At 43.1% G+C, this 25,378-nt stretch overlaps 1 long non-coding RNA gene across 2 annotated transcripts in view; it reads left to right on the forward strand.

Moving 5' to 3' along the window:
- LOC140729980 (uncharacterized) overlaps nucleotides 1–23,913 on the forward strand; it is a 38,686-nt gene extending 14,773 nt beyond the window's left edge. The window contains exons 2-5 of one of the 2 annotated variants that reach the window (XR_012099454.1): nucleotides 5,889–6,025; nucleotides 20,342–20,608; nucleotides 20,815–20,935; nucleotides 22,134–23,913. This is a non-coding gene — a long non-coding RNA (uncharacterized lncRNA). The remainder of the gene's footprint in view (nucleotides 1–5,888; nucleotides 6,026–20,341; nucleotides 20,609–20,814; nucleotides 20,936–22,133) is intronic. The other variant, XR_012099453.1, reaches the window with a different exon arrangement.
- Nucleotides 23,914–25,378: the final 1,465 nt, after the last annotated feature.

Raw genomic sequence — 25,378 nt, forward strand, 5'->3', positions numbered from 1 at the left:
CAACTTGAGGAATATGCCTCATTTATCATTGACTATATCGCTAAGTGTGTAGACAAAGTTGGTGCTTCAGGAATGGTTATTTCACAGCCCAATCAAAAGCCTTAGCTGAATGCAGAGGTGCGCTCCCTGCTAAGTGGCCAAAACGCTGCCCTCAAGTCCAGAGACAGAACAATTCTCAGGGCAGCCAGAAGAAACCTCGTCTTAGGCATCAAAAGGGCAAAAGCCACCCACGTGCAAAATATTCAGGAGCACTTGTCCGATAACGATCCCCATCGTAGTAACTGGGCATCAAAGGCATTACCAGGTACACAAGGAAAAGTAGCATCGATTGTACCAGCGATGCCTCCCTCACTGGTACTCTAAACAACTTTTATGCACGCTTCAAGGCATGCAACACCACACCGGCCATGAAAGTTACCCCTCTCCTGGGTGAGCAGCCACTGTCTGTAACAGCAGCAGATGTGAGAAGGTCTCTGCAGATGGTCAACTCCCCCGTGAGGTAGCCAGGCCGGACAACATCCCAGGTCAAGTACTCAGGGCAGTGTGCACACTAGTTCACTGACATCTTCATGGGTTGCAATCTTTGTATTGCTGTCTATGCCACATGACAGTGTGGGTAAGAATAGGATGATTAAGCAGATAAATGTATGGCTGAGGAACTGCTGCAGGAAGCAGGCCTTCAAGCTTCTGGATCATTAGGATCTCTTCCGAGGAAAGTACAACCTGTTCAAAAGGGAGGGGTTACACCTGAACCCAATGGGGCCCAATACCCTTGTGGGCAGTTTGGCTAGAGTTGTTTGGGAAGGGTTAAACTAATTTGGCAGGGGGTTGGGAACCGGAGTGATAATGCTGAGGACGAGTTAGTTGGTTTATGAAGAAAGGCAATGTGTAATGAGACTGCTGGCAAGGAGAGGCGGATGATAGGGCAAAATTGCAGTCAACAGGATGAGTAAAAGGGGAACAAAATCGAAAAGGGTGAATACAGGACCGAAGGTGTTCTATTTGAATACGTGCAGTATATGAGATAAAGAAGATGAACTTGTTACAGATTGGAATGTATGATTTTATGGGCATCACTGAATCAGGGCTGAAAGAAGGCAATAGCTGGGAGTTTCATGTCCAAGGATACACAATGTGTCGAAAGGACAGGCAGGTAGGCAGAGGGGACGGCATTGCTCTTGGTAAAAAATAAAATCCAATCATTAGAAAGAGGTGACATAGGTTCAGAAGGTGTAGAATCATTGTGGATAAAGGTAAGAAACTGCAAGGGTAAAAAGATCCTTATAGGAGTTGTATACAGAACCCCCCCTAATAGTAGTAAGGATATGGTCCTCAAGCTACAATGGGAGATAGAAAAATGCATGTCAAAAAGGCAATGTTACAATAGTCATGGGGGTCTTCAATATGTAGGTAGATGGGGAAAACCAGATTCCAAGAGGGGGAGTTTGTAGAATGCCTGCAATTTGGCTTTTTAGAGCAGCTTGTGGTTCAACCCACTAGGGGTTCAGCTGTACTGGATTGGGTTTTGTGCAAAGAACCACAATTGATTAGAAAGCTTAAGGTAAAGGAACCCTTAGGAAACAGTTATCATAATATGATAGAATTCACCCTGCAAGTTGAGAAGGAGAAGCTAAAGTCAAATGTATCAGGATTACAGCGGAGTAAAGGGGATTACAGAGGCACGAGAAAGGAGATGGCCAAATTGATTGGAAGGGGACATTCAACACAAAATGCTAGAGGAACCCAGCAGGCCAGACAGCATCTAGCAAAAGAGCACTGTCGAAGTCCCGACCCAGAATGTCGACTGTAGTCTTTCCCTAGATGCTGCCTGGCCTGCTAAGTACCTCCAGCATTTTGTGTGTGTTGCTTAGATTTCCAGCATCTGCAGATTTTCTCGTGTTTGTGGAAGGGGACATTAGCAGGTATGGTGGCACAGCAGCGAAGGATGGAATTTCTGGGTGCAATTCAAAAGGCGCAGGATAGGTATATCCCAAAGAAGAAATATTTTAAAGGCAGGATGATGCAACTGTCACTGACAGAAGTCAAAGCCAACCTAAAAGCCAAAAGAAAAAAATTAGTGGGAAGTTAGAGTATTGGGAAGCTTTTAAAAACCTTCAGAAGGCAATTAAAAAAGTCACAGAAAAGGAAAAGATGGAATATGTAGGTAAGCTAGGCAATAATATCAAAGAGGATACAAACTGTTTCTTCAGATACATAAAGTGTAAAAGAAAGGCAAGATTAGATATCGGACCGCTGGAAAAAGATGCTGGAGAGGTAGTAATAGGGGACAAGGAAATGGCAGACAAACTGATTAAGTATTTTGCATTTGTCTTCACTGTGAAAGACACTAGCAGAATGCTGGAAGTTTGAGAATGTCAGGGGGCAGAAATGTGTGAAGTTGCCATTACTAGGGAGAAGGTGCTTGGGAACTGAAAGGTCTGAAGGTAGATAAGTCACCTGGACCAGATGGACTACACCCCAGGGTTCTGAATGAGGAGGCTGAGGAGATTGTAGAGGCATTAGTAATGATCTTTCAAGGTTTCAATGATTTCTGGTATGGTTCCGGAAGACTGGAAAATTGCAAATGTCACTCCATTCTTCAAGAAGGGAGAGAGGCAGAAGAAACAAAATTATAGGCCTGTTAGTCTGACTTCAGTGGTTGGGAAGATGTTGGAGTCCATTGTTAAGGATGTGGCTTTGGGATACTTGGAAGTACATGATAAAATAGGCTGTAGTCAGTATGGTTAACTGTTTCTCTCATCACTGATGGCTGAGTAATTTGTGTGTACTTCCATCATTTTCTGACATTATTAACCTGGAGCCTTGCTGGATTTCAGAGAAGGACTGGAACTAAGAGTCAACTCTAGCACTTGAAGTAAATCGACCTAATATTACAAGGGGGCATTGGGAGCGGACCCAAGTGCAGGACATAGACACAGAGGTAGTATAAACAGAACAGTGTTTATTGATAGTTACTAGGAAGGCCAGGGAGTGAGGACAAAATGTCAACATGGAAGTAAATGTTGGATAACAAACTGGTAAAACCTGGACTTGACCCGGACTCGGAACTTGGATCTTCATGTGGACTCAGAACTTGACTGGGACTCAGCCTGGGCTCGGAACTGGACTCGGAGCCTAGAATTGGAACACAAAGCCTCAAACTGGTACACGGAGCCTGGAACAGGAACGTGGCTTGCAGCCAGGAACTGGAACGTGGCTTGGAGCCTGGAACTGGAACACGGCTTTTCAGCTGGAAGGACTTAGACAATGAAGAGACAGAATACCCAACTCAGAGTAGCGGCCAACGGCCGAACCTACTCAGCTGGAAGGACTAGGACATCAGGCTTTCGACTCAACCCAGGAACAGCGGACAACAGGCTCTCGACTCGACCCAAGAACAGCGGGGACAGGTCTCGACTCGACCCAGTCTCCGCCGGCCATGAAAATGACAGAATTCTTATCTTACTTGGAGTAGCGGTAAAGTGGCCAGCAACTCAGCTGGACACGAAAATGACTGTCTTCACTAAGTGGCCATGGCACTGAATCAACTAGGGTCCATGATTCACGGTGGCCCCGAGACAAGCATAGCCGCCTTGATGAGATGACTGGCTTCTGGTGACTGGTTAACGGTGATGAACTTCTGATGACGGTCCAGCACTGAGTAGCTGTAACCCAGAGTCTTTTATGCTGCCGGTTCGAAATGAAGATCAGGTGCCTTAATCAAGGTGCCCAACGGAACACGGGGAAAAGGAAATAACCGGAATGAGGAGTCCATAGACCAGACCGTGACACCCAATTTCAATCTGTGCTTTTTGCAAATTAGGGTTTTTAGTGCTAAGTAAAAATGAGCTTTCAATAGTTATATATATTTTATTTTTATTCACCTTTATTTTTATTGTTTTATAGTTTACTGGCTCATCTGTAATGGTAAGTTTTTACTTTTTAACATTTTAAGCAAAACAAAAACACACAATTGGTCAGCATTCCACCTGTACACATGACTGATTTTGCTTTTTGTCTGACCCTTTACTCTTCCTCTTCCTCCGGTTTGCTTTAGTCAATAACAACATTTACCTTCTGCTGGTATTAGTGGTCAGTAAAATAGCATTTAGCAAGTCAACCGCTGGTGTGCATTGGTATAGCAAAATTATTTTTAGACAGGGTCAGTTACAAAATCAGCAAGAATACGGACTATAGACACAGAAAATTTCAGGCAGCTACAAATAATTTTCTTTATTGATGTAACAGAATTAAACAGAATTTGACATCTGTATGGGTACTATAGGAACATTTAAGAGAATCTTAAATAGGCATTATGGATGAAAGAAAAGTGGAGGGCTACATGGGACAGAATGGTTAATTGACCTTGGAGTAGGTTAAAAGATTGACATAGAATTGTGGGCTGAAGGGCCTGTTTTGTGCTTTTCTGTTCTATGTTCAAAGTTCTGAATGCAGAGAATTATGGTAAAGTTACTTTATTGTCAGGTAAAGCAACACACACAAAATTCTGGAGGAACTCAGCAGATCAGGCAGCATCTATGGAAATGAATTAACTTTCCAGGACAGGAAGGAAAGGGGAAGACACCTGATACCTTCTATCCGTTTTTCTTCCTCTTCCCCCTTCCTCTCCAGTCCTGAAGAAGGGTCTCGGTCCGAAACATCAACTGTTTATTAATTTCTATAGATGCTGCCTGACCTGCTGAGTTCCTCCAGAATTTTGTGTGTGTTGCTTTGGATTTCCAGCATCTGCCGACTTTCTTGTGTTGATTCACAGATGCTTGACAAATTATTCCTGACAACATTTGCAATCTCTCTCTCTATTGTCCTCCCCTCAACTGCAAAAACATTGTCTCCAAATATCCACAATTTTAATCATCAAATCTGCAACAAAAGGCTGTCTGTTGAGGTGCGGACAGACAGGACCAGGACAGTACTGAATGTGTGGTGACACTTGTAGGTTGCCCTTAGCACGTCCTTGGGTGTGTTGGTTACTAACACACGTTTCACTGTACGTTTCGATGTAATAGATGATTCTGGATATGAATCTGCTTTCGTGAGAGTTAACATATGGGTGTGGCCTACAGGGATTCAAAGCAGTGTGGAGACATGTGACTCCAGGTTCCTCTGGCATTTTGTGAGTGTTGTTCCAGAAGAAGTATGTTTGGGATTTTGTTATTCACAAAGACAAATCAACATCCATTGGTTTTGACATGCTTTCTAATATGAAGTGTTTATCCATTTATTTTTTTCTTAAGATAAGTTCTGTGTTCTTAAAGGGAGGTATTTAATATGTAAAGCTTCCCTAGTATGTTTTAAAGTGACATTCCACAGCAGAGAGAGGATAAGGCTAAATGGTTATAATCATAAACTCAGTCAGTGTGACATAATGCAGCAACATTGCTGTAAGTCTTTAACAGAGAGGAAAAGCACAAACAAGAGAAACAAGGTGTCACTGTGAGAGAGATAATAATCATGTTAATATCTGTGCGTAGTTCAATGTGTGTAACTTCCCTTCCGACTACCAATCCTGCGTCCATCTTTATGACAATGATCATCCAGATTCAAGATAGGAAAGATAATGTGGGCATGATTGTAATGTAAATCAAGAAAGAAACTGCTGAGGCTGGAAATCAAATAAAATTAAATGGAAAATGCTGAAAACATTTAGCAGGTCAGGCAGCATCTGTGGAAAGACAAAAAGTTGAGGTGCAGCCTCTTGCTGGCTGTGTTGTAACATGTTGAGATCTGATGGTTTTGGTGAGGGCGTATTTGGACTGTGATATCACCACCCAGTGTTGCACAGACAGGAAATCCTGACATTATCGGTGACATAAGATCCAGTAAACACTTAGCATTCACGCTCTTCCACAATGTTTCTTAATCCTCAGAGAAGGAAGAAACTTCACTCCACAGGCCCACGGGGTCCGGAACTGGGAATTTCCCCAACGTCTGTCATTCCCACAAGGCTCAATGAGTATTTTTCTTGGATTCAGATGCACAGCCTTTTGAATACTCTTAAAGAAAGGTAATGATTTTCATTTTACGCTGAAATGTCACCTTCAGTGCCTGGTAGATATTGTGATGGAATATTGTACTTCTCTGCCATTAAAATAAATACATTCTCAACAAGCAAGGCTTCAAACCTGATTATGCACTTGAAAAATTCTGCCCTAATATATATACTGGGGAGGACTGCACTGGTTGAAAGAATGAAAGAATACCTAAATTAGATTTCAAATAAACGAGTGAAGATTCTGACTCACCAAGACTCAACCGTATCCATTCCCACATTCCTTCCCTCCTCAGTATCCTTTTCAGTATACTATAGATTGTCTTTGTTAAATTCCATTTCAGTGACATTGGAAACTTCAGAACAGGTAAGATGTAAACTGGGATCTGATGGGCTATAAACAGCATTCCACAAAATCCCCTTTGCTGTTAAAATTACTCAAGCTCATAAAAAGTATGAGTCTGTTCAAGAAGGCAAGAACCACATATATCCAACTGACTGGCATAATCTCTGGTTCCTGACCAAAACTCCTCACACACTCAGTGACTTTATCATGTAACATAAATGGTGGCTTTGTTTTACTGATTTGCAGTGTCTGGCCCTCTTATTTGCTAACTACCCAATAGGAGGACAAATCCCATTAATATACTTCGCTTTATAATTTCTTCTTGCAATTTGATGGGAAATTAGTTTGCTTATTAAAATAAATCTGTTCCTCTTTTTTTTGCACAAATATAGAACTTGAGTGAAACATTTGCAAAGGACATCTCAAAGGACTAGAATACTTTCTAGTTCTGTATTCAACTGATTTTACAAACCTTCTCTCCTCAAACCACCCTCCCCAACCATAAAAGCTAACTATTTGACTGCATTCAGTACTATGAGAAATCTAGGAGTAAAACAGCAGTTTGTTGGTCAGCTCTTTTGGGCTTTGCTGCTGTTCCCCCTGCTGAGTGAGGGGTCAGGGTAGGTAGGAGGTATGGTGGGAGCAGTGAATGATCAGTATCTACTTAGTATTATCTTTGCTGGCTCTACATTAATGAATCCTTTCAGTCTCTGTGAAAGTAACTATTCACCCATTTAACTTCCCAGTCCAAAGTAATCCACTCCAGGTCTTCCAGGTTTGTCCTTAGGCAGCCACTTCCATTCCAGGTGGCTCCACTCCAGGACTCCCAGGAACCAGCAGATGCAGCCATGTACCTCTGAGGTTTGGTACAAGTCCTGGGCTGCAGGTAATTCTGAAGTAGCCTGAGTTCAGGTCAACCCTCCCAAGCACAGTGCTATAGCTAATGTTCAGGCCGTTGAGAACAATTACTGTTGTTGTTGGCAGAGTCTCAGATGGAAATGAAGAGGCATACAGGAATTAGATAGTTCATCTGGATGAGTTGTGTCACAGCGGCAACCTTGCACTCAACATCAGCAAGACCAGGGAATTGATAGTGGACTTCAGGAAGGAGAAGTCAAGAGAACACACACCCATCCTCCTTGAGGGATCAGTAATGGAATGGGTGAGCACCTTCAAGTTCCTGGGCAGAGGAGTGATAGTCATCCAGCCTGGACTGTCTCATAGTGAAGTATTGCCCGTACTACCTGCAGATGCTGGGAATCGTTCCAACCTGATAGCATGAACATTAATTTCTCAAACTTCTGGTAAATGCCCCACCCCACCTTCCCCATTCCCCCATTCCTGTGTTTCCTCTCTCACCTTATCTTACCTCTCTCTGGTACTCCTCCCCCTTCCCTTTCTTCCATGGTGTCCTATCAGATAACCCCTTCTTCAGCCCTTTATCTCTTTTACCAATCAGCTTCCCCAGCTCTTTACCACCCCTCTTCCTCTCCAGGTTTCATCTATCACCCACCATCTTGTACTTCTTCCTCTCCTTCCCCCCACCTTCTTGCTGTAACGTTTCATCTTCTTTTTCCCAGTCCTGATGAAGGGTCTAGTGTTTATTCTTGTCCATAGATGTTGCCTGGCCTGCTGAGATCCTCCAGCATTGCGGGCGCGTGTTATCTGCCACAAGATTTCATGGCAGTCTATATCTCACCCCAGGTGGATGTGAAGCCTGCACTCAGTCAATGATACTCCATGAACTACAGCCTTGAAATGGGTTACCCTGAAGCCCTCTTCATCATTGCCAGTGACTTCAACCAGGCCATCTTCAAAAGTATCGTAACACATTACTATCAGCTTGTCCCCTGTCCCTGCAGGGGCCCAAGCAGCCTTGACCATTACTGAGTGAGTGAGGCCTCCCTCGGTAAGGGTCGACCATGGGTGATGCATCCTCGCTCTCTAGATACTCAGGCCTGGACAGTACGATATGGAGAGCAAACTGTTGCCCATGTAGCAAGCTCCTCCTCTCTGTGCATCTGATGAACCCAAAGAAACGGCAGACACTGATACAGTTTGGTAGCAGCAACTTCGCAGGAGTTGCCAGTCAGTGTAGAACTCAACATAGGACTGCCTTAGGGACTCAAGCTCCAGATTTTTCCCTTGGGGTTTACTTCCATAGCCTTCCCCATGAGTGGATACAGCCACAAGGCAGTGGAGGTTTGAGAACAGAGTTTTCCTTCTCCTAGATGGGCTGCCAACCACGTCTGATGAGCCCCATCTGCCCGAAGCGACTGGTTTTATCACTTTTCCTTCTCTCAGTTCCACCAGACTTAGTACCTAAGCCACAAATGAAGGCCAGGAGCTGGACTTGGTTGTCAGAGGCTATTTGAGGTGCACAGCATTAGGAGCATTTTATAGGTAGTGGGAGTTTGTCTCCATTACCATCCCTGGCTATAACTATCTTAAGGAACCAATTAAGGACCATTGCTACACAGCTCTGAAAGCCACCTACAAAGCCTCTCCTATCTATACTTTGGTAAATCTGACCATCAGGTTGTTCTCCTTATTCCTGCATACAAACAGAAGCTGAAATGGGAGGGTCCAGTACAAAGTTGTTCAGTGATGGTCTGAGGAAACAGACAAGCTTCTCCTTTACTGCTTTGAACTCATGTTTAAAGACTCAGCAGGAGGCCTAGATCACTACTGTCTCAGATTTTATCAGCAAGTGTGTAATGGACAACATACAAAGTAGGACAATCTGGGTGTTCCCAAACTGGGAACTGCAGATGAACAGGGAGTTACACTACATACAAAAGTCTAGGTGACCCTGACCAATACAAAAAAAATGAGATACAACCTCTCTACCGTCATCAGAGATGCCAAGAGACAAGTCCCAGACTAGCTGTCAGTTGGGGCAGGGATCACACACTGTAACAGGCTACAAAACACAGTCGCTCAGCGTCAGTAACAATAGTGTATCCCTTCCCGATGAGCCAAATGCGTTCCATCCACGTTCTGAATAGAAGCGGGTTGCAATGTGGCCACGCATATCAGAACCCATGGAAAGCGTCTGACCTGGATGGTGTCCTTGTATGGGGCCTATCAGTGGCGTCAACAGAGCTCTGTGAACTAAATGGAAGTACAAAAGGGATTAGTGATTGTCTCGTGTAGGCCAGTGGCGAGAGTAGAAGCGACAGGCTTTAGCTCAAAAAAGGCTTCGGCTTGGAAGAGGCGTCAGCTCTGTGTAAAGTGTCTGCTAAGGTTCCTTTGTGCTTTTTGTTTTTTTCTCTCTTACTGTACCATTTAAATGGCTGTGGTGTGTTCTTCATGCCGGATATTGGAGAACTGGGAGACTCAGAGTCCTCTGGGGAACTACGTCTGCGTGAAGTACATCCGGCTGCAGCTCCTTGAGAACCGTGTTAGGGATCTGGAGCAGCAACTGGATGACCTTTGGCTTGTACAGGAGAGTGAGGAGATAATTGATCAAAGCTGCAGGGAAGTAATCACCCCATTGTTGTAGGGGTTGAGTAGCTGGGTGACTGTAAGGAGAAATGGAAATAGGCTGTTAGACAGAGCACCCCTGTAGCTATTCCCCTCGAAAATAAGTACATGGCTTTGGATACTTTTGTGCGGGATGACCTCCTGGGAGAGCGCCACGGCGACCGGGTTACAGGCACTGAGCCTGGGTCCGTGGTGCAGAAGGGAAAGAGAGAGAAGAAGGGAGCGGTAGTGATAGGGGACTCAATAGTGAGGGGAACAGACAGGAGATTCTGTGGACATGAACGGGACACCTGAATGGTATGTTGCCCCCTAGGTGCCAGGGTCTCAGATCGTGTCCACAACATTTTAGAGAGGGAGGGGTAGCAGCCAGATGTCTTGGTACATATTGGTACCAATGACATAGGAAGGAAAAGCAAAGAGGTCCTGAAAAGAAAATTTAGAGAGCTAGGTAGAAAGCTGAGAAGCAGGATAGTAATTTGTGTGTTGCTGCCTGTGCTAAACGCCAGTGAGGGTAGAAACAGGATGATTTGGCAGATGAATGTGTGGCAGAGAAGCTGGTGCAGGGGACAGGGCTTCAGGTTCTTGGATCATTGGGATCTCTTCTAGGGGAGGTATGACCTGTTCAGAAGTGATGGGTTGCACCTGAATCCGAGGGGGACCAATATTCTTGCAGGCAGGTTTGTTAGGTTTGTTGGAGAGGGATTAAACTAATTTGGCAGAGGAGTGGGAACCGGACTGAAGGGACTCAGGATAGAACAGATGGTAAAAAAGTAAAGATAGGGTGCTGTCAGACTGTCAGAAAGGGCAGGCAGGTGATGGGATTTAGTTGCAGGCAACAGGCTGAGTATCAAACATTAGGGATACAGAATCAGAAAGGATAGTAAATACGGTACTCAAGGTGTTGTATCTAAATGCGTGTAGTATAAGAAATAAAGTGGATGATCTTGTTGCAATATTACAGATTGCCAAGTATGATGTTGTAGCCATGACTGAATCGTGGCTGAAGGATGGTTGTAGTTGGGAGCTGAATGTCCAAAGTTTCACGTTATATCAGAGGGATAGGAAGGTAGGCAGAGAGGGTGGTGTGGCTTTACTGCTAAAGAATGGCATCAAATCAGCAGTAGGTGTGACATAGGATCAGAAGATGTTGAATCCTTGTGGGTTGAGTTAAGAAACTACAAGGGTAAAAAGAAGTTGATGGCAGCTATACACAGGTTTCCCAACAGTGGCTGGGAGGTGGACCACGGATTACAACAGGAAATAGAAAAGGCGAGTCAAAAGGGCAATGTTATGGTAGTCATAGGAGATTTTAACATGCAGGTCGATTGGGAAAAGTAGGTTGGTAATAGATCTCAAGAGAGTGAGTTTGTTGAATGCCTAGGAGATGGCTTTTTAGGGCAGTTTGTCCTGTATACATACACCCTTGGAGGTCGACCGGGAGGGGGGTGGGGGTGCTCCCTCTCTGAAATGGGTTTTTGCAGGGTGGGATGTCTGGGTAGCAAATGCGGAGGAGGAAACAGTATTGGGGGAAAATGCTGGAAAATGCCAATCATCTTGAGGAAAAGCACAACTGTGTTTGTAAGGAACTGGCAGCTGGACATTTGAAAAATTGCTTCAACATTGGACCGAGTCAACCTGGACTTATGGAAGAGAGTTTTTGAAAGTTTTGCAGCTGTAATTGGCAGAATATATCGGGACATGCTAGCGAGGTAATAAAACGAGATTATAGCACAGTCTTGTCCATAACTTCTTGGGTGGCACTCAGTCCTGACGAAGGGTCTCAGCCCGAAACATTGACTGCTCATTTCAACAGATGCTGCCTGACCTGCTGAGTTCATCCAGCTTGTTTGTACCTCTTGATTTGAACACAGCACCTGCAGTATACTTTGTGTTATCTAATCAGCCAATCATCTGGCAGCAACTCAATGCATAAAAGCATGCAGACATGGTCAAGAGGTTCAGTTGTTCAGATCAAACATCAGAATGGAGAAGAAATGTGATCCAAATTACTTTGACTGTGGAAAGGTTGCTGGTGCCATATGGGGTTTGAGTATCTCAAAAACTGCTGATCTCCTAGGATTTTCACATAAGATAGTCTCCATTGTTTACAGAGAATGGTGCAAAAAACAAGATCTTCCAGTGAGCACCTCGTTGAAGGGAGAGGTTAGAGGAGAAAGGACAGACTGTTTCAAGCTGACAGGAAGGTGACAGTAACTCAAATAACCACATGAAACAGCAGTGATGTACAGAAGGGCACCTCTGAAAGCACAGCGCATCGAACCATGAAGTGGACTGGGTCACAGCAGCAGAAGATTACACCGGGTATCTAATAAAGTGGCCACTGAGTGATTTGTGGCCCTTGACTTGCAACAAGACACTCACTGCATGAAATGACAATGTTTGCAGATGGAAACTGCAAGTTTCACTGACATTGCCATTGCTGGTTTCACTAGGGTACTGTCATTGACCATGCTTGTTTCACAGGATATTTACATTGACATTACCAGTTTCAGTACAGTACTTAGGGTGAGATTGTTGGCTTTACTAGGGCATGGATATTGGCATTGTCCCTTTTACTAGAGCACTGAAATCAACATTATTAGTGTCAGCAGGGTGCTGCCTACTTATATTTTGTAAGCACTTGTGGCTTTTGGCATGTAGCAGTCTCTGAAGGCAGCTCTTAAAGGGACATACCACACCATGTACTGTACTGTGTGGAAGTATTAAGGCACATATATAAATAGCTAGGGTGCCTAAGACTTTTGCACAGTACCGTATTTGTACTGTGAGTTTGTAAATCTGGCAGGAGCAAAGGATGTTAGGAATTGAGTGCCACAGGTGGGGTGTGGGGCAAGTCTCTGAGAAGGAGTGCCAGGGGTGAGGGGTGGCAGGGGTGCAGCCACGCCCCACCCCTGAGACACCAAACAGGGTCAATTGATTCCAAACAATTGGATTAGTGATCATTACGGAATGTCTCTCTGGTTCTTCCTGCTCCCTCCCCCTTCCCTTCCCCTTTTCCCAACCATGATTCCCCTCTTCCCATTCTCAGTCCACAATAGAAACCCATATCAGAATCAGGTTTATGATCACTCACAAATGTCATTTGGTTTTTTTTTGCTGCGGCAGCACAGTGCAATACATGAAATTACTACAGTACTGAGCAAAAGTCTCAGGCACCCTAGCTGTATATATGCACCTAAGGCTTGCACAGTACTGTACATCTCTCTTCCAGCCATAGGTCTGTTTCGCTTTGAAAGAATGAATAATGACGGGTCAGACTGATCAGGATAACTGAAGAACATTACCTTAAAGAAACATATTCATTCTCCGAGGGGATCATGGGCTTCCTCCTGGGCTCTACCCAGAGATTTCCTGGCATGCAGTTAGCGGGGACATGATCCCTGCTAAAGACAAGACTGGGGGCACTGTAGACAGCAAGGAAGGTTGTGTATGGCTACAGCACAATAAGGATCAGCTGGAAGGAGCAAATGGACTTTAATCCCAACAAGTGCTAGGTGATGAACTTTGAGAGGGCAAACAAGACACTTAGTAAACGAAAGCATCCTTGGGAGTGTTGATGGGACTTGGGTTATAAGTCCATTGGCCCCTGAAAGTGGAAGCGCACATGGGTGGGTAAGGTAATGAGGAAGGGTTGTGAGACTCTTGCCTTCATCAGCCTGATATTGAATATAAGAGCTATGATGTCAAGTTTGTGAATCATTGGTCAGGTGACACCTCAAGTGTTGTGTGCAGTTCTGGTTACCATGCTATGGGAAGGATACGATGGTGCTGCAGAGGAGATTCACCTCTGAATCTGTTGCCTGAACTGGGACATGATGGTAATAAGAAGAGACTGAATAGGTGGGGGTTGTTTTCCCTGGAGTAGAGAAGGCAGAGGGGAGGGGTCTTGATAGAAATATGTACAAAATTAATAAGGGCATAGGTAGGGTAGGCGGTAGAAATGTTTTCCCTTGATGACTCATCAAAGGCAAGAAGGTTTAGTCAACTGGAGTTTATTCAAATGCACAGGTATGGTGATACATGATACAATAAAAAACTGTTGGTAGTAGTGTCATAAGCATGTAGCTACAAGCAACACACAGAACGTAAGTTCTTATACAAGACAGTGATAAAAGGTGAGAGGTAAGAGGTGTAGAGGGATTTGCGGGGGAGATTTTTCACCGAGAGTCTGAAATGCTTTGCCTGAGGAAGTACTGGAGACAGATGTGACAGTGATGTTGGGGAACAGAGAGACAGAAGCACGTAGGCAAATTCTTGAGGCATCAAGGCACAGAGGGCTGGAAACTGGCGAAATGCAGGTAAATATCTGCTGGGCCAAAAGGCCTGTTTCAGTGCTGTGCGATTCTATGAATCTATGACTCCGTTACTGCAGTCTATCCATTCCTGCGATCCAGGCAAACGCCATGTCTTCTCATCCCACTGCTTTGTGCTGGAGGAAAAGTCAACACAGGTGACGTCCACACTGTAGGGAGCAGTAGACTGTGTCGAGTGGATCACCTGCAGTAATTTTTGCACACGCGAAGCTAAAAATCTTACTGCCAGTGATCTTCGGGGGTTGCTTGAGTGTTAGCGTCATTCGGGGAAGTTCATGCATGCTACATTTTGGGAGTTTTATGTAGAAGTAATAATGTTAGAAGCATGAACGGTATTGTCCTACCTCAGGCTAACCTGATTTTTGTCAACATGGATTCTGGTTGGAGCTATGGGAATGAAGTTTTAATGCTTGTATCTGAAGCTGTTAAGTTACATTGGCAGCATGTATAATTGTTCATGTGAGTTAGAAGCAAAGTATAAGAACTGGATAGTGTTAGCCAATCAGCTCAAGGAATAGAACAACTTCACAGCTTGGCGAAGTGATTTCCGGGACTCTGATTTCCAAACCGATAATTTCTCAATGCTGCTCTAGATGGGTGATTGCCTTCTATGATACACAATTCACTGTGTAATCTGAGAGGTTTTGTGACATAATGAAGCATGAATCAGAGCTACAGATTATTCTCGAAAGAAATAGTCCTACTTCATAAAGTGACCAAGCCCCAGGCATCAGTCCGAATCACAGACTTCAAATGCAAATTGTAGCTATTCGGTGTGTTCACGTATTTGTAAGGATGAAAAAGCTGCAAGGTGCAGGTGAAGTGCCTGTGAGGTTGCTTGGAAACTTGAGTAGAATAAACTCAAGTTTATTGGGTAAACAATGGTTACATTTGTGCTCCTTCTCCAATACTGTGTACATAATGTTCATGTCCATCTTGCAGGTGCTGAAGGCAATGTGACATAATTTCAAGGCTGCTTTGAATACCTGTTTGTGCACCAAGATTATGGTCTCTTGTAACCAAAGCAAATGTTGTATGACATATACACAATAAACATAATTTGAAGATACAGTATAACATTAGGGACCCCTTGTGATTGGAACGGGTTTTGCATTTTTTGTGTGAACTCATAGACAGTGATTCACTTCAAAATTCAAAGTTTGAAATAAGTTCATTATCAAAGTACATAAATGTCAGCATATACCACCCTTGAAGCCATTCACAGTAATCAGTGAAAAACTGCACATAACAACGACAACCTGTGTGCAAAAGCCAACAAACCCTGCAAATACAAAAAGAGAAAAAACCCCAACTAATAATAAATAAACACTAAATATCAAGAACATGAGTTCTAGAGTCCTCGAAAGTGAGTCCACGGGTTGTGGAATCATTTCAGTATTGGGGTGCGTGAAGTTGAATGAAGTTAACCCCGCTGGTGCACATGCCTGTTGGCTGGTGGGAAATAACTGTTCCTGAATTCTCACAAGGAATATTTTACTGAGACAAAGTGTGGTCCAAATTAACTGTTGCTTCATTTTACCATTACTGGCTTAATGTATGCGTGGAAAGCTGTCTTTATAAATGTTATTGCATCATTCAAAGATGAATGAGATCAATAAATAAGCCACAAGCAGGAAGTTGTTCTGTGGCTCCAGTTCAGGCCTGCTGTCAGGCAAGGCTCAGTTATATCCTGTGAGTCTCTGCAAAGCAACGGCTCACTCACCTGTGTCTGGGGCCATTTATGGAACCTCACAGGATCACCTGAGGGCGAAGGAAAGAGAATGGTACTTTGAGGTAGTTTTGAACTTTCCTTTGCTGCAGGTTGCTTCTATTTTACTGAGGCATCGTATAGCCTTCCTGAGAGTGAGTTCTTGGAATGTGTCCTGCCCGGACAGAGTCCCCAGCCATATCCTCAGATCCCACACAGATCAGCTGATGGAAACTCTTGTAGACACTTTTAATCTTTCCAACTCCAGTCTCAGGTTTCCAGCTGATACATCATTCCAGTGCCTATGAAACATAGGGTAACATGTCTTAATGAAAACCACCGGGTGGACGGCTCTGACAGCTATCGTCACGAAGAGCTTTGAGAGGGTGGTCGCATCAAGGATCACCTTCAGCCTCTCAGGCAACTGCAATTCACTGCAATGGGTCTACAGCCAATAGAAGTCCACCTTGGTGCAGCATGGTAACGTTGTGGTGAACATAACGAGTCTGCAGCCAATAGTGGTCCACCTTGGTGCAGCATGGTAACGTTATGGTTAACATAACGAGTTTACAGTGCCAGCAAGTCAGGTTCAATTCCACGTCCTCCCTGTGACCACGCGGGTTTCCTCTGGGTGCTCCGATTTCCTCCCACATTCCAAAGACACACGAGTTCGCAAGTTAAGGTCACATGATGTAATTGGGTGTTATGGGCTCACTGGGTTGGAAAGGCCTGTTACTGCCCTGTGTCTCCAAACAAATAAAAATCTCTCTAGCTCTACACTCATCTCCAGGAACATCTGGTGACAAAGACAGTTACATCAGATTATAGCTCGCTTTCATATTCCACTTTCAAGTGCATAGTCCAAGCATTGTACCCTTATACATTCTATGAAATTGTATAAACCATTGTTCCCTTTTCAGCTAGTGTACTCTGTATGTGTAGTGGAGGGGTGGCATGTTGTAACAGGAAGTAAGCAGGTTTCAAAGATTTGGATCAAAGAAGGAGAAAATACACATCAAAGTTGCTACTGTATATGTATTGAAAGTATAAGAGGATAGGAATACAATGTATTCCAGTTAATTAGGATACATCGGGGCCAGTACATTTTAGCCCAATTACATGGCTGCCCCAATTAACTGAAGCTTAATGGAAATAGTTAAAAAGATATAAAAAAAAGACAAACTACCATTTACATGAGTAGCAAATTATGCATTTAAATAAAATACAGAACAAATTAGAACACTACTAAAACTACTACAGTGTAAACTGCAACAGTATAAAGCTGTGTGTTAGTTCCTAATAATTATAGCTGCTGTGTTCTTTTGATTGACTGCAAATGAACAAAACCAGTGCAGACACCTCATGCAGGTAATGGACTACCTTCAAACAATGATTTTGATGATTGCATCTTCCAACTCTTCATTTTCATTGTAATATTCATGATGATTGTCAATACCTTCAAATTCTTCATAGTTTCTAACTTGTTGAAATAGAGAAATCATTTCATTTTCAATCCCAGCTTTTTCTGGCATCTCCAAGCCTGAATGTTTGAACCCTCAGTGAACAAATCAGTTCTGAATTGTCAGAATTACTCACCACTATCAGTGACAAAAATCACTACTTTTTGAACAGAAACACAGTCAAGTGACACCAACTAAAACTTGTTTGCTCCAAGTACAGTGCAGTGTCTAACGGCCATACAGTGTTCATGAGACTGACTCTGGTTAGAAACTGTTTGACAACAGTCCCCTGTCCCAATTAGGCATGGTGTCCCAAATTAACAAGGGAATTCTGCCACTTTCTTGATTTGTTTATGTTCTTTAAGAGTTGTCCCAATAAGTGATTGCCCCGATCAACCAATGGCCAAATTAATCGAAATCTGCTGTATATACAAAAGAATGCGTCTAAAACACAGTGTAGAATGACTGATGAAAGAACAAGTCCCATGCCTTTCTGCTCATCAGCGACTCCAGTTTACAATGACTGGTCTGGAGAATCTCAGAGGTCCTCGGCATCAATCGTGATTTGATCTGAGGAAAAGTCTAGTGAGCTTGTTCACTACTCACACTTATATCAGAATCAGAATCAGAATCAGACTTTAATCGCCAAGTACCTATGCACATACAAGGAATTTACTTCCGGCAGATGTTGTCTCTCTGCTCATAACAATAATAATGATAAATATAAATGAAAATATAGATTATACATACAGGTAGTGCAATCCAAGTAATAGTTAGCCGACAGTTAACTGGCAGTTAACTGTTCAGCAAAGTGACCGCAGTAGGGAAAAAACTTCTCCAGTGCCTATTAGTCTTAGGAAACAAGGAAACTCTGCTTCTTTTCTAACTCAAACATGAGGAAATCTGCAGATGCTAGAAATTCAAGTAACACATACAAAATGTTGGTGGAACGCAGCAGGCCAGGCACCAACACCTTCTACATATTGGTGAGACTGACGCAGCCTAGGAGACCGTTTCGCTGAACACCTACGCTCTGTCCACCAGAGAAAGCAGGATCTCCCAGTGGCCACACATTTCAATTCCCATTCCCATTCTGATATGTCTATCCATGGCCTCCTCTACTGTCAAGATGAAGCCACACTCAGGTTGGAGGAATAACACCTTATATTCCGTCTGGGTAGCCTCCAACCTGATGGCATGAACATTGATTTCTCTAACTTCTGTTAATGCCCCTCTCCCCTTCTTACCCCATCCACTATATATTTATTTGTTTGTTTGTTTATCTATTTATTTATTCCCCTGCCCTTTTTTCTTTTCTCTCTCTGCCGTTCTCACAATCACTCTTTGCCTGTTCTCCATCTCCCGCTGGTGCTCCCCTCCCCCTTTCTTTCTCCCTAGGCCTCCCGTCCCATGATCCTCTTCCTTCTCCAGCTGTGTATCCCTTTTGCCAATCACCTTTCGAGCTTTTAGCTTCATCTCTCCCCCTCCTGTCTTCTCCTATCATTTTGGATCTCTCCCTTCCCCTCCCACTTTCAAATCTCTTGCTATCTCTTCTTTCAGTTAGTCCTGACAAAGGATCTCGGCCCGAAACGTCGATTGTACTTCTTCCTATAGATGCTGCCTGGCCTGCTGCGTTCCACCAGCATTTTGTGTGTGGTGCTTCTTTTCTAACTTCTGTATTCCACTCAGCTATAGTTTTAGAGCTAGTTATCTCTTAATGAATTTTACATTGTCAACTGAACCAGTCTCACTCGTCTCTGGGAAAAAACAATTGATCTTTGTCATTTCACACTCCTTAATGTCTCACGTGTTCATGCTTCAGGACCTCAAGGACCCCATGAACATCGGCTGTTTCTTTCCCTCTGTAGATGCTGCCTGACATGATGAGTTCCTCCAGCAGTTTGTGTATTGTCATGAATCATGGCCTTTTGTTTTACTTATTGTCCTGATTAACATACCTACTCATTATGAAAACTACGGCCTGACAACTCCATTTTGAATGAAAAGATATACTTTTAACCCCCTCATTACACATGCAGAGGTGAGAGATCTATGAAAACGGGTCCCGGGGTGAGACATTGCAGATACAAGGATAGACTGGAGAAGTTTGCAAAAGCTACTTTGGTGAAGTTAAGTCTCAGGGTAAATTTGATAGAAGAGGAATTAAAAGTGACTCAGGGCAAAATTTCGTTTGAAACTGTATGTTGATGGAGTACACTGTCCCGAGGTGTGGTGAAGTCTGGTTTCAATGTGGTCTTTGAAAAGGGAACTGGATAAGTATAAGGCAAGGAAAATGTATACAGAATAGGTATGGGGGTGGGGGGTGGAGGGTGGAATTGAGTTGGTCTGATAGAGCCATTATGGACATAAAGGGGCTGGAAGGTACCTATTTATTTTTAATTCTCTGTGTTCTGATGAAATGTTATCAACCTGATATATTAACTTTAAGGGTGCCTCTCTCCACAGCTGCTGCTTGTGTGCCAAGTTCTTCCACCTTTTTTGTGTCTTTATTTTTTCCCATTTGATTCCCCTTTACAATCAACTGCATTTTTGCACTTTGGGAGATTTGCAGTCAGCGAGGAGCCTTGAAAATACAATCACATTCCCATTTTCCTTTTCTGTTACTGCCAACAAGGCTCGCAGGCAGAATGTGCTAACAGCCCCAAGGCACAGCAGACATCAGGAATGAACCCAGCTGTCTGTACCTGTGAAACGTCAGCACAGAATGCTGCATTACCACCCTGACTTCTTTTCCATCCACCATTCACATCAGGAGCGTGATGCCCTGCTTTCCAGTTGACTAGCCATGCGAAGCTGCAGTAACTGTGCTTCTCCAATACCAATTCAGTGTAATGTAGGCCTCTCGAACGGAATTCTCAGCCCTCAGCTTTCACTCCCCACCCCCCATCCGCTCACCCACAGTCCCTCTCACCACTTGCAAACTGTGATGCAACAACTCATGCTAACTTATTTGCCATTTCCTCCCAAACTATGCAGCCACTACCACCAGGCCAGCCGCAACAAGGAAGCAGGATCACCTGCAGGTTCTCCCCCAGACCACATGTTCTCCTATATTTGTTGTTGGATGTAAGTATCTCCTGCAGCCCCTTAATTATCAGCACCGTGGGAAAATTGAAGCAGTGGTTCTGGAAGATGGCTGACCACCACCTTCTCAATGAAATCAGGCTTGACCATCAACTATAGGCCTTATCTTCAATGACCACATCCTGAAGATGGGATCTCAATACCTGAACACAGTACATGGTATGTGGTGCTTTATAGCCTTCTAAGATTATATTATCTTAATTTTGAAAATAGATTTTTTAAAACATTCTCTAGATTTGTGTGCATTGGTCCCATCTACATTGGTCATCAAGGATGTTTGTTCTAAATTTCAGTTTCTTTAAATGGGAAGTGGGCTGACCGGTCTGTTTCTGTGCTCCATGGTTTATCGTTGTTTTGTTTGACAGGTGTTCTTTCTCCTCACACTTCTAACTGCTTTTTGTCAAACCACTCCCCCTGTTCGTGGCTGCATCGATGGACCACAGCAAAGCTGTCTTGGATCCTGGTGAGAGGGCATGTTTGGACCAGGTGGGCATCCTGGGATGGGGCACCACATGGGTAAAGCTGGGGTTTGTTGGGTGCTCCATCAGTGTGGTGTTTGCACTGTTTTGGCATACCAACTTCTAAGTCTCTTTGCGGCTGTCCAGGTTTTTTCTGGTAGCTGTTGTAAAGCGCAGAAGTGAGGTGGGGTGGTGAATCAGATCTCCGCTGGGAGGGGTGGGGCATGTTGGTGTGCCAGTATTTGTGCCATTCAGTGTGTTCATTATAGGAGTCAAGGTGTTTTCAAGTTGTAGAAAGGTTTTTGGGATTTGAGTTGGGAGGTTGGAGGAGCATTTTTGATGCGTTTACGACTCGGAATGCTGTTGGACATACTTTGGGTATGCTTGTAGAATTTTGCTGAAGCTGCTCTCTACAAATCTCTGGGGGTACTATATAATACATTCATCAACCAAGTGTTGACTGTCCCTGACAGCTGGTCTCAGAGTTTGAGGATTTGATTGTGAGCCTTGGCCGCCCCCATGTGGCTGAATACCAACTATTTACAAATGATTGCACTTGCATATCCTAACCCTCTCAGCATTTTACATTCTGCAAGGCTATCCTAATTATTTTTCCAAATTAATGTACAAACTAATGTAATTATACTGTTCCATGTGAGCAAATTACCTTCCATTATCTTGAAAGGGAGCTTTTCTCATCAAGAGTGTTAGTTAAGCTGTAACAAGTCTTTGAACAAATTCTAATATCAGATTTCCTGTATGTAAATGGCAATTTGGCTGCAATGTATTTTTGATTGAACAAGTGGCTAACAGGGAACTAAACAGGTGAATCTTTTGATGTTCATTGCAATAATGTTATCTAACAAACCAGAGACTTGAAACCTATACAATCAACACCTATACAAGTGTCAACACGTTGTTCTGTGCCAGCCGTGAAAGCCATTATTACTGATTTATCTTCCTTCAGCTTTGAGAAGAACATGTCTGGTCCATAAAGGGGTGAGAACTTACTGGACATCTAGGCAGCAAATCCACTCAACCTCATCTTCTAATATAAAATGGAAAATTTGCGAAATATTCAGCCCATGAAGTTAAAATCAGAGTTAGTATTTTGAGCGCAGGATCTTTCATCTACCTTGTTGAATATTCCAATATTTTCTCCTTTATTGTGAAAATCCATCTTCAGCATTTCACCTACCTTCTCTTTTTTCTGATTTATCTCACAGATCACTACAACAGTCTCAAGAACAATCAGTCAATCTATCAGAATCCCCGATGATCACAATTACGGCATTGGTGAAGCTTGCTCCGCACGTTGAGCTCCAGCTCTTGAATTTCCTTGATCTCCCCACCCTGGGTGCTTTTTCTGATTATTGTCTTCCTTCCCCTTGCACAAAACCTGGCTTGCTGGATAGAATAAATTTTGAAAGTCTCACTAACGCAGGACCTTATCCAGTCGGAGTTTGAACTAGGAAGGAAGGCATGGATGCCAGCAAGTCCGGTTGAGTTGTTTTTACACTTTCTGTATGTGAGGTTTTTTTGAGTGACACGTCCAATTCTTCAGTATGCATTTCCACTAATCAAGATTCAATTAAAGAGATGCACCTCATAGGCAGCTTTTTCTTCTTAATCATTAGTTTCTGTTTTACTTTATTTTCTTTTCCCCTTGGCAATTTATATGTTGTTTTATTTGCAGATTTCTCCATTTGATCTGAAATACCAACTTAACTTTTATTTCACACTAACTGCTTGATGTAATGAGCAGTTACAACATCTGTTTTTTTCTACTGAAACCTATGTCAAATGAAAAGTATGCACAACTTTAACCATCAGTCTGAACGTAGAGGGTGAAATGAGAACTTACCCGAATATGTCTTTGCCCATAGGTTTTCCCTCAGGACATGCATATTTTTATGCTGAGAAATTGACACAAACGTTTGGCATATAAAACTGTTGTTATGCGTAGCAATAACATAATAACATTTATCGGTCACCAGAAGAGTTCTCAACTTTTTCCATTAACCTATCAAAATACTTCTTAAATGTTGCAGTTTTACCCTCTTCATCCACTTCCTCCGGCAGCTCATTTCAGGTAATCACTACCATCTGTGTAAAGAAGTTACCTCTCAGATCTTTTTTAAATCCCTCTTCTATCTTGTTCTATTGTTTTTATGTTATGAGATAAATACTGGCATTGTGCAAGGATGGAGCAGAGTTTTCCAATGCACAGATGAAAGATTTTATGATTAGTGAGCCTTCAATTAGATAAATAAAATCAAGGAATAAAATTAGTTTCCATCAATTTATTTCAAACAATATAATTGAATATGACTTCTGCCTATCATGAAACTCTTTGCAGTGCTTCTGCAGACTCCCTGTTTCCTCAACACTACCTGCCCCTCCATCTATCTTCATATCTGCAAATCTGGGCACAAGGCCATCAATTCCTTCATCAAATCATTGACATACAGCATGAAAAGAAGCAGTCTTAGTCACCGGCAGCCTACCGGAAAAGGCCTCCTTTATTGCCAGTCTTTTCCTCTTGCCAGACAGCCAATCTTCTATCCATTTTAGCACCTTTCCTGTAAAGGTACAGTAGTGTAGTTGTTGGCACAATGCTTTACAGTACAAGCGGCCCTGGTTCAATTCCTGCCGCTCCCTGTAAGTGTTTGTATGTAGCATATAATATGCATATTCTGTGTGGTTGTATTTTTACTGATATTTTATATGGGTTTGTTGACTTGTATGCATCAAGACACGGCATCACGGGAGGTGGGCTTCAGGACTCTTACTACGTGATTGTGATCTTGTGTGTGCTTACTGTGTGTGACTGTTGGTTCGGTGTGTTGTACCTTGAACCCGTAGTAATGCTGTCTCGTTTGGCTGTATTCATATATTGTTAAATGACAATTAAACTTTTAACGATTAATTGATATTGAAAGGGCCTATTCCACGCTGTATCGCAAATAAAATAAATAAAATTACCCTGGGCTCTTATCTTGTTAAGCAGCCTCATGTGCAGTACTTTGTCAAAGGCCTTCTGAAAACCCAAGTAAACAACATCTATTGACTCTCCTTTGTTTATCCTGCCTGTTATTTCCTCAAAGAATTCCAACAGATTTGTCAGGCAAGATTTTTCTTTTGGATATCCATGTTGACTTCAGCCCATTTTATCATGTGCCTCAAAGTATACGGAAACCTCATCCTTAGTAATCGACTCTAACATCTTCCAGCCACTGAAGTCAGACTAACTGGCCTGTAATTTCCTTTTTTCTGCTTCCTTCCCTTCTTAGAGACTGTAGTGACTTCTGCAATTTTCCAGTCCTCAAGAACCATTCCAGAATCTATTGATTCTTGAGAGATCACTACTAATGCCTCCATAATCTCTACAGCTACCTCCTTCAGAACCCCAGAGTGTGGTTCATCTGGTCCAGGTGATTTATCTACCTTCAGTTTCTCAAGCACCTCCTTCTTGTTAATAGCAACTGTGGTAACTTCTACTTTACAAAAAGACCACTTGACAATTTGGTGGCCAAAAGAACATCTTTATCTGGGACGGCAAATTATATTTACAATACAGAGGCTTCCAGGTACCTCGTGCGGCATGGGTGGAGGAACTATATACAATGCATACTGGGAGTAAATAGAGCGGAAGTAAAAGCCCCACCAATCCCGGATCCCACCTCTTGCTACCAACAGCTTCCCGATTAGTATTAACTTACTTTTAATAATACTCACGTTACAACACTTCTCCCCCTTTAAAATCCAACATTCCCCAAATATAGAAGAACTGGGGAATAAAAACAGTGGTATCATTAGCAACAGGTTACCAATACAAAAACACCTTAAAAAGTGGCAAATTCAACATTCAATCTAACAACAAAAAAATCTATCCAATCAAAGATTCAGTCTGTCAGGAGGTTTGCCAGGGCGCTGCGATCTACGCACTATCCCAGGTGACCTAGCAGGCACCGCTGGTGAGGATGTTTTGGGTGGATCTAGTGTTGGGGACACAAGAGGGGTCTGTGTGTCCATGTGAGAATGTCCATCCTCTTCAGGGGACTCTGCCCCCTCTGCCAGTGTCTCTCCCTCTGGCAAAGTCACTGGTGGACATGCTTCCCCAGTAGTCTGTCTCACCATTGGAAGCTCCATGGAACTGTCTACCTCTGAGCTGGAATCATAACGCAGGCGCACATTACAACAGCAACTACACTCACTTTTGCCCCTAACATTCTCAAATTTCTGACATACTGCTAGTGTTTTCCACAGTGACAAAAATACTTATTAAGTTTGTTTGCCATTTCTTTGTCCTTTCCAGTGTCATTTTCCAGTAGTCCGATATCCACTCTCACCTCTCTTTTACTCTTTAAATATCTGAAAAAAACTTTACTAGCGATTTACTGGGAGCATAACTCCCCATCTCAGCTCTGACTTCTATGCCTGTGCATTGAAGCAGTGAAAACCCTTCAGG

The sequence above is a fragment of the Hemitrygon akajei genome, chromosome 7, assembly GCF_048418815.1.
Source record: "Hemitrygon akajei chromosome 7, sHemAka1.3, whole genome shotgun sequence".
NCBI lineage: Eukaryota > Metazoa > Chordata > Chondrichthyes > Myliobatiformes > Dasyatidae > Hemitrygon > Hemitrygon akajei.